General features: G+C 34.7%; 1 long non-coding RNA gene across 1 annotated transcript; it reads left to right on the top strand.

The window, feature by feature from the left end:
- Window positions 1-8,169: 8,169 nt before the first annotated feature.
- LOC129888838 (uncharacterized) lies at window positions 8,170-9,589 on the top strand. Its single transcript, XR_008766734.1, has 2 exons — window positions 8,170-8,336; window positions 9,308-9,589. It is a non-coding gene; the product is annotated as an uncharacterized LOC129888838 (long non-coding RNA).
- Window positions 9,590-10,296: the final 707 nt, after the last annotated feature.

Here is a 10,296-nt window from a genome sequence, read left to right on the forward strand (position 1 = left end):
TTCTACCTTCTTCTAGAATTCTCTTGGACATTCTAGAGCCTTCTATTAACCTCTCTAAGACTCTAGATCTTTCCCCCGTCTTCATGATCAAGTGGCGGGTCATGACACTCTCCCCCACCTGATATGGCGACGACCTCGGCGCACTACTACTACAAAAGCCTTCGGACTTAGTCTTGAAACTGCCACAAGTCTGTATGCCATTCTTATGTGACCTCTTCCAGAGATTGTCCCTTCTAGTAGACGAGGAAAATGGTAGTGGCCTGTTGTCCCTATTCCTGCTTGGTTCAGTCAACGCTGACCTCCATTCTTTTTGGCACTTTAGAGGCAAGTGTCTTGGCAACTTCTTCGGCATCACGCCCTTCTTCATGCAAGGTGGCAATGCCTCTCTAACACCATTGTCTTCACTCAAACTCGCAATGGTGTCTATGAATGTCGGTACTCCCTCCTCTAGGCCCTTCTCAAGCTGCATGGCCGAAAGTTGGGTTGGTCCTTCTATCTTCGACACCTTGACTAGGGGCACCATACATGATCCCTCTTGCTCCATAACCACGAGTTGTTGGAGGTAGGGGTCGATCACCGTATGGCATTGCTGGAAGAACTCCTGCCCAAGGATTATATCAAAGATATCTAAGGGAGCGATGGTAAAGTTGGTCTTACCTCGTCACTTGCCTAATGTGATGTCTACTCTTTGAGCGACTCCGCACACCGGTGTAAGAGGTGCATTAACCGTCCTAAGGCGGGCATCACTTGGACTGTAATTTAGCCCCAACTTCATAGCTGCTGACTTGGTCATTATGTTGGCCTCTGCACCTGTGTCAACCATTGCACGAGTGGGTCGTCCATTGATCATGATGTCTACATATTGCGCGCCGTACTCCTTCGGCTTTCCTGATTGCTTTGCGATAGCTCTGCATAGTCCAATCAGGCCCAATTGCGTTGTGTCTGAACCTTGCTCCTGCCCTTGTGCATCTTTCCTCTTCTATTCCCGTAGGATGGCACCAAGGTTCTTCAGTTCAGGACACCTTGCATAGCCATGCGGCCCTCCGCATATGTAGCATCCATTCCCCTTCGCATTCGGTGCCTTTCTGTCGGCATCGCCTCGTCGTCCAGGCTTATTACCATCGGACTTATGGTTGTCATAGTTTTTGGGATGAGGTTGTTTCTCTTCATAATCTCCCCCACCTTGGTCATGACTACCTCTCGTCTCATCTCCTCTTCCTCGGTCAAAGTTTCGGCTTGTGTGATGGCCTCATTGATGGTGCTGACTTGGCGATGCTCCAACTCCATCTTGGCCCAACTTTACAGCCCATCCATGAAGTGGAAGAGCATATCTTCATCTGTAGGATTAGGGATTTGAAGCGTAAGGGTAGTGAACTCCTTCACATAGGCTCATATGCTACCCATTTGCTTCAGCTCCCGGAACTTGCGTTTGGCCTCATAGATGACATTATTGGGGAAGAAGGCCTTCTTAAACTCGTCCCAGAACTGCTCCCAGGTGTTGATGGTGCATAGACCCTTCCCAATCTCAGACTCCTTGCGCTTCCACCATAACATGGCCATCTCCGAGAGATATAACACGGCCATGTTGATCCTCGTCTCATCGCTCTTCACTTTGTTACACTTGAAGTAATTCTCCAAGTGCCAAAGAAAGTTCTCTACCTCTTGTGCCTCACGGGCACCTTTGAACATAGGTGGCTTGGGAGCCTCGATCTTGGCCTCTCTGTCCGCGCTGGACGCCACGCATCTTCCCACTTCCACATCTCCCTTGAGTGCTGCCATCTCGGCCTTCATGGTCTCTATTGTGCTTAGCGCGTCCATGAGCCGACACTCCAAGGAAGTGATCACCTCCTTCACCTCGTACTCGGCAGCCTTGCGCACCTCCAACTCCTTCCAGATATTGTCGTTCTCCTCAAGGATGAACTCCTCTAGAGACTTGAACTTGCCGTCGACCTTGTTCAAGCGCTTGCCTAATATTTCCACAACTTGCCGGGCAGTATCCACCCTTGCAATCCACTCCATGCCGGGTGTGACGTCCACGGGCTCCTCGCCTCGCTCATCGTCACTCACCTCAGTGGCCGAGGGTAAGTAGGATGTTAGGGCCTCGCTTGGTGTAGGCTCAAGCGGCACCTCCTCATTTCTCTTAGAGTTTTTCCTTCCCTTGCGGTGTTTCCTTCCAACATCTTGCTTGACGTTGGTGGTGGTAGTGGCGTTGATGTCTCCCTCACTTGCCATATCCCTTAGTAGAACCTCGCTCTGATACCACGTTGTCACGGACTTAGACTTCTACTAAGATCTCCGTGCGGCACTTGACAACTTACTCACGAATCTTTCACGATCTTGTAAGCTCAAGTAAGCCTTTAAGACTAGATCGCTAAGGGAACGCTAGATTGTAAGAAAGACAAGAGAGATTTTATGAAAAAGGCTTTTGTATTGCTTTGGAAGAATGCTTGATTGCTTGATGGTTTTCTACAAATGAATGTCCCCTCTATTTATACTACTCCTAAGGGGCCTAAGTGTAAATAAAATTTACTTTACAAGTCCCTCCATATTTACAAAGAAGTCCCTACTCTAGAACTCTCCACACACTCTAGAGAATTCCAAGTCTTTCAAGACTTCTCTACAAGCTTCTACAAGAATCTAGAGTCTTCCACTAACCTCTCCAAGACTCTAGGTTATTCTACCTTCTTCTAGAATTCTCTTGGACATTCTAGAGCCTTCTATTAACCTCTCTAAGACTCTAGATCTTTCCCCCGTCTTCATGATCAAATGGCGGGTCATGACACATGGCTACCTAATTCTATATATTCTAGGAGATATAATCGTTTAAAGTCGACCCTTATATGGTCTTATACTAAAACTCAATCGGTAAAGGATTTTTGAACTCGACTTAGTACTAAAGATTCCTTATGACCTAATTTACCTCTAATACACCTCGAATACTTAGGAATTCATCCTAAAACATAGAAGTCATCAAGCTTGGGACTATACGAATAAGAAAAATGGCTCGGGTCTTAGCTTAAATTTTTTTGGGGGTATAACATATTTTTTCATATTTACTTGTCTACAATGGACTTCACATCTCTTAATAAATAAAAATTAAAATGCACATTTTACTTTATATACCATATTATTTAGAGTAAATACATCAAATCCCCCCTGAACTTGGTAAGAAAATTTACTTTAGCACTTTAACTACACGGGCATTTATTTACCCCTCTAATCTTATTTGAAGTGAATAAACATCACCCTTAATGCCGATGTAGCATAAGAATTTTTTTAAAAAAAAAATATAAAGGCATAAAAAAGTGATCCCACTAATATATGTATTATATAAAAAAAATAAAAAAAGACCTCCGACCACACGTCCTTTCATCTTCTCCAAACCCCCCATCCCTTTCTTCTTCTACAAATCCCCATACCCTTTCTAGTTTTTCGAATCCTCTACCCCATCCCCTTTCTCCTTCTTCGAATCCCTTCACCCCACCCCCACCTCATCTGCATCTTACTCTTCATCTTCTTTCTTCTTTTTTTCTCCAGATTTACTAAAGAAAGAAAAATCATTAGTGGAAATTGGGTAAACCCATTAAACTTCCCTCCAACTAAAACTAAAATTTCCAACAACTAAAAAATTTCATCAACATATTTTATGATTTCAGTAATTAATTTGTGTTTATTTCATGAAAATTAAAGATTTTGAGCTTAAATATTGAAAGGGAATTGTATATTTTTCTTTCTTAAAAGGTCTAATTTGTTGTCATTTTTCAGCAAATCTATTTGCTCTCAAACACCAAAGAGACCAATAAATTGATAAAGAATTTAGTGATGGCTTGTATTTCGAAATTTCTCTATCTAATAGAAGGGCTAGGCTACGAACAAACAAGTTCTAGGCTTGAAAAACATTGAAAGGTTATAAGGGTGGCATGGTAAATATCAAAGTTTGTAGCGGAATAAGGCAAGGGCTAGATTCAAGTGTACTAGTGGTGGTTAGTGTAGTTGGGGTGGTGCATTTTCTTATCGCATGATTGTCTTCTAAATGTTTACTTTATATTATGTGGTGGATTTCGGGTCGACCTATAATGTCTACCAGTACGTATTGTTTGTACTATATTACTCTTGCTATGTCACTTGGCATAGTCTGGTTGAAAGATCAATGGTGTTTTTTGGGTGACGACCACGATCTCCAACAGCTTCTACTCCTTCTTAGGAACGGCTCTAGCCTTTAAAAAATAAGGCATATGCCTTTGGGGGGCCTCAAATGTTTACCAATAATAAATTATGTGTTAATTTTTTCATAGAAAGAGTGATTCTTTAATAAAAAAAAATATTTTTTAAAAAATTATATTATTTTATTCTCTTTAACATCATTCAAACAAAAGAAATCAAGAAAATATTGTTTTGCCTTCTTACATTCTCTCTAATAACACTCATATTATTTTATTTTTTTAACACCTTTTGTACTCTTCTTCTTCAATTTTTTGATGAGTTGGAGTATTACTTTATCAAAATAATGAATCAATAGTCGAAAAGTGTTGAACAAAGTGAATTGCAAATTTTTTATTAAATTTCATAAATTTTCAAGCATTACAACAAACATATTAAGTTAAGTATATCAAGTTATCAACCTTTTGATATAATGATTGCTTCAGTGAAAAATAAATTTAACGATTAATTAATAAAATCTTACCTAAAATTAATAACTGGGAAAAAAAAGGTATTCAACGAAATCATTTATAAAAAAATTAAAGTAATAATTTGCATCTAAGTAAGAAAAATAAATTTTAAATAAATATATATGAAGTTATTTAGATTTTAGGCTTCTAATTGTAATTTTGCTTTAGGCCTTCGAATATGTTGAGCCGCCCCTGCTCCTTCTTTCCTTATAGTGGGAGTTGTGTCTCTATTTATTGTCTAAATCTTATTCTTAAATGCTCTTGTACCTGTTTATACTAGTTCCTTAGATGTGTTACTATGTTTCCTTGTAAATTAATTCTGGATGTTTAAATCAATTTACGGTAATTGCATAACCATTTATGTTGTTACCTAACGATTCATTTATTTTCAGTATGTTATAATGATTGGGGTTTGTGGGTTCTCCTATCTAGGTGTTAAAGTAGGTGTCCGCACGACTTGATGGGTTGAATCGTGACATCTAATGCCTAACTATTCGGAGGCAAGCCATTAAGCACGGGGTTTATCATAGTAAGAGATCGTTTAGTATGCAGATTAAATTATTTTTAGATTATAATTTTTAAATTAATTTATGTCACCTGAGAAATAAAATAAGATAATTTCAACTCAAATATCACAAAATAAAATATCTCCAAATAAAATCTATAATATTCTATTTTACGCCATGTACCAAACGACCCCTAATTGAATATTAATTGGTGTGAACAATTATCACTGCAATAATTTCCAAGTAAAAAAGTATTTTCTTTTAGAAAATTGATGTCCTGCTGCACATGAAGACTTGAAATTTTATTGTTAGTCTTTCTTGCACGTGAAACGTATGCCTATAGTTAATTAAATTGTGTGTTTTGTCAAATATTTAAATTTTATTATTATAAATTAAAAATATTGTATATAATGAATCAAATAAATAGATAGACTTCTATTGTCAGAATTAGATGAAATAAATTGCAAAAAATTAATTACTTTGCATTAAAAAGAGATAAATAATGTGTATACTTGAATGTACTTTTAAAAGACAATTTTAAAAGTGAACAATGAGTTAAAAAAATATTGTATACATTATTTTTCAATTTAAAAAACAATTTCGAACAAAATTTAAAAAAATTCACGATCAGTCACTAATTTTCAAAAATAAAATAAAAATACTTTTTAAAAAAATGCATAATTTTATTGCCAAACAAATCCTAAGAATATGCGACATGAGAATAAAAAAGAGACAATTTAAAAATAAAGAGGACACATTTTTTAATGAAAAAAAGTTAAAAAGTGAAATAATCATATCATTAATCAAATCAAATTATAACCATGTTCCCATTTTTAAACAAGTCAAACTCTTCTTGATTCCTCATTTGAAAAAGCCTTTTTCCTTTTATATGAAAATGATGTAGTACTCTTTTTTTTATTAAAAAAATAATAATAATAATAATAGTACATATTAAATATTTTTTAGAAATGGGACACCTCAAAGCTCTTGCAACTAGCCAACTATCCACTTAATGCAATTATAAAAATTTAAAAGTTTGATATATCTCGCATATATATTTAGGTTGCGTGTGTAAAAGTTTGCTTGAATTTTTTAAAAATTTAATTACGTACTCATTTAAAATTTCACATCCTAAGATAAAGATAAAATATGCATACACACTTTCCTTCTAAATTTTACTTATTAAATTATACTGAATATATTATTATTGTACTCAATTAAAGATTCGCATCTCTTTACTTAGGGTGAAAAATGATCTAATTTTTAAAAGGGCGGACAAAATAGATTGAATAACAGACTTTAAAGAAAATTGATCAATTATAAATGTTATTCATTAAAACAAATAGATATCTAGATGAATAATATGAACATTCACATTATCACTATTCATTTATTTGCGGGGAAAAGACATAAATTTCCCCCTAAAGTTGTATCGAAAAGTCAGTTACACACTTACATTATTATGACGACCTACTACACACCTAAACTATCTAAAAGTGAAATTATTACCCCCTACAACTGGCGTGGCAAGAAAAAAAGAGTAGCGCGTCAGAAATTTTGTAAAGTAAAAAAATAAAAAAAATAAAAATCACCCCATTCCCACATCCTTTCATCTTCACACCCACCTACTCCCTCTTCTTCACACCCATCTCCATTTACTCTCATTTTGAATCTTGATTCTTTTTCTTTCAAAACCCATTAAAGTAAAAAAAAAAAAATCACCACCCCACGTTCTTTCTTCTTCACACTCACCTACCCTCTTCTTCTTTACACCCACCTCTATTTACTCTCATTTTGGATTTGATTTTTTCTTTCAAAACCTATTAAAAAGAAGAAGAATTCTTGTCCCCATTTTGGTGGAGAAGACAATTGGGGTTCGGATGGGGTGGGGTGGGGGTCGGATGAGTGGTTAATAACTAATTAGGAGTTAATTAGTATAAAATATAGTTAATAAAAAAAAGTTAATTAATAAAGAAAGAAAAGAAAAAATATAAAAAATTGGATGGATAGTTAATAATTAATTAGGAGTTAATTAGTATAAAATATAGTTAATAAGTATAAAATATAGTTAATAAGTATAAAATATAGTTAATAAAAGAAAAGTTAATTAATAAAAAAAGAAAACATAAAAAAAATTATAATTTTTGACGTGACGATGATGTGGTACTGACGTGATGCTATGTGGCGGAAAGTGCAATACATCATATACTATGATAGTGGTGTTATACGTTCAGAGGGATAATAAATTCAATTTTAGATAGTTTAGGTATGTAATAGATCGTCATGATAATTTAAGTATGCAACTGACTTTTCGGTACTGCCTTTTTCCTTTATTTGCGTATCATGTTCACGAGTTTTTGGTTTTTGAAAGTTTAAATGTAACAACCCCTAAAATGTTGTATGTCGGTATTTCAATTCTCGATGAAAAAATACAGTCTCTGTATTTTGGGTATAACTTTTTATAGGTTGGTCCAAATTAGGTAATTCAAATTTCTGAGTAACCACAACATCATTACCTACAACTTTCATGAAGAACACATCTTAAGATTCGGAGTATAAGTAGATCAAATAAATTAATCCTTGCAAGATATAGTGTTGTGACAAAATTGAGTGTTTATAGAAGAAAATTCATATCTCACTGTAAGTTGCTCCAAATTGGTTGATTCTTGAACGATATGAAATTAGACTTCAATAGCTACAATTCTTATGAAGACACCAAATCCTAATAAGGAATTTATCTTATTCAAACATAGCTTCGAAAAAGAGTATTCTGTTAAAAAGAACTCATCTTACCTACCATGGAAACATCTAGATACATTTGACATCATTCATGACATAAATTGTCCTCCATTTAACATCATCCATGACATCAATATATTCCATTAAACTTTTAGATTTTTCTTTATAATTATTTTATTTATTGTTAGGTCCCTCTTTTCCACCTATAAATACCACCTTATTTCCTCATTTTATTCATCAAGCTTTCTTAAGCATTTCTTCTCTCTATATACTTCTTCTCAAATATAGTTTTAGTTTTAGTAGTATAAAAATACTACTCCGGTTATTCTTATACTCCGGATAGTACACAAAACGCTCCGGCGAGAAGAAAAGGCTAGAGGTCCAAGAGTGTTCCAATTCGGAGTAAACCTTCGGATTTAAGGTATGTAAGGCTTTCATAGCATTGGATTGAGTTCGTCCATGCGCCCAATATTTAAATTCATTATAATTGAGTTATAGTTGAGTTTTATCCAAATCTTGAATTCTAAATAAATTAATTCTTCTTCTATTGAGTTTGATATATTTATGCATTAATATTATTGTTGTTGTTATCTCTCATATTATTGGAATTATTGTTCATGCTACTTTCTCATAAATTCTAATTAATTTGATGTTCATGAATATTTTTACACATGTTTTGAGTAAAGATGTTGGTTTTTTATTATTTTCATTGATAAAAAAAAGTTATATGAATTAATACTATATATGTATTTTATTGAGTTTTGAAAGAGTAAAAGAGTTGAGTTTGAATGAATTTGAGCAAATGATATTTTGAGCAAGATGTTTTGATGAGATGTAAATGATGTTTTTGAAAGTATAATGATTGATGAACATGAAATGAGATGAGTTTGATGATTTAAATTAAAGTCCAATGAGATTAGATGATGAGTTTAATATGAGCACATATTTTGGGAGTAGTATTGAGCACCGAGTTGGGTAAGAGTTTAATTGACTCAAACCCCAGAACTACGTAGCCAGCGTAGGATGGAGACTATGCCTCTTAAGTCCCAAAAAGAGGACTTTGATGAGTGGATCCAAGATGGTGATGTCCTTTACCCTGGCAAGATATTGGATGGATGTGGCAACGACATCGCTTCGTTGTATCATCGCTAGCTCATAAGTGATGATTGTCGGTTAGAGAAACTCCCAACTGAGTAAGCATTGCTTATTACTATTATTTTTATTATTATATTTTAAACTTGCATTACATATTCATGTTGAGATGATGTTGAGTTTTGAGCTGAGTTTTCTTGAGAGGAGTTTATTGATATCTGTCCTTACCTTCCTTCCATTTTACATACTCGTACATTCCACGTACTGACGTCATTCGACCTGCATCGTTTTATGATGCAGATACAGGTGTTAGAGATCCTCAACAGGCATTTCGTTGAAGATCATTATTTTTCAGCTATTTGGTGAGTCCTTCTTATATTCGGAGGAACTCTTTATCCTTTAATTATTGTTGAGTATTATGTTTCTTTTAAGGTAGCCATGGACATGTCATTGGCACCATCTAGGAGTATTAGAGGCTTCATAGACAGAGTTTGATGATGTAATCGGAGTAGTTCTCCTTAGAAACTACTTCTTCTAAGAATTATCTATTTTTACTTTGATTATGACAAGCCCACATTAGTATTCTTAAGTCTTCCGCTGATGAATAAATAAGAAATGAGACCAAGTGGTTCTCTCAGAAGTCAGAAATGGTTTCTGAGTGCCGGCCACGCCTAGGATATCCTCTCGGGGCGTGACATTAAATTTATATTGACTTTTAGCTATTTTTTCACCCAATCATTCCTGAAGTCATGAATATAATAAGTAATTATCACTGCAATAATTTCAAAGTAAAAAAAGTTGTGTTGATATTTTGTTTAGAAAATTGATCTGTCCCTACTACATGTGAAGGCAAAAAACTTTCATAATTTAAACATTCATACACGTGAAACATATGTCTATCACGTTGACACTTCTGTTTTCTTCATTCTAATAGTACTAAAAAATCATGTGAGAATTAAATATTAGTGTTCGGAGCTTATGGAGCCGCGATTAATTTTGGATGGTGCACTACATGACCCATTTGGGGGTGACTCTCCAACAAAAAAAATTTCATACCCATGGCTCGAACCTAAAATCTCTGATTAAGAGTGAAGCAGTCTCACTACTGCACTACAACTCATGTTGGTCTATTAAGTTTGTTTGGTTTGAAGATAAATTATTTTTTGATTAATTATGATGGAAAAATTATGTTGTGATTATTTTTTAATTAATTATTTAGTTTGTTTTATGTAAAATAATACTCATTGTATAATTTTTAAGAATGAGCTGTTTGTTTATAGGCGAAACCC

This window comes from Solanum dulcamara, chromosome 5 (genome assembly GCF_947179165.1).
Source record: "Solanum dulcamara chromosome 5, daSolDulc1.2, whole genome shotgun sequence".
Taxonomy (NCBI): Eukaryota; Viridiplantae; Streptophyta; class Magnoliopsida; order Solanales; family Solanaceae; genus Solanum; species Solanum dulcamara.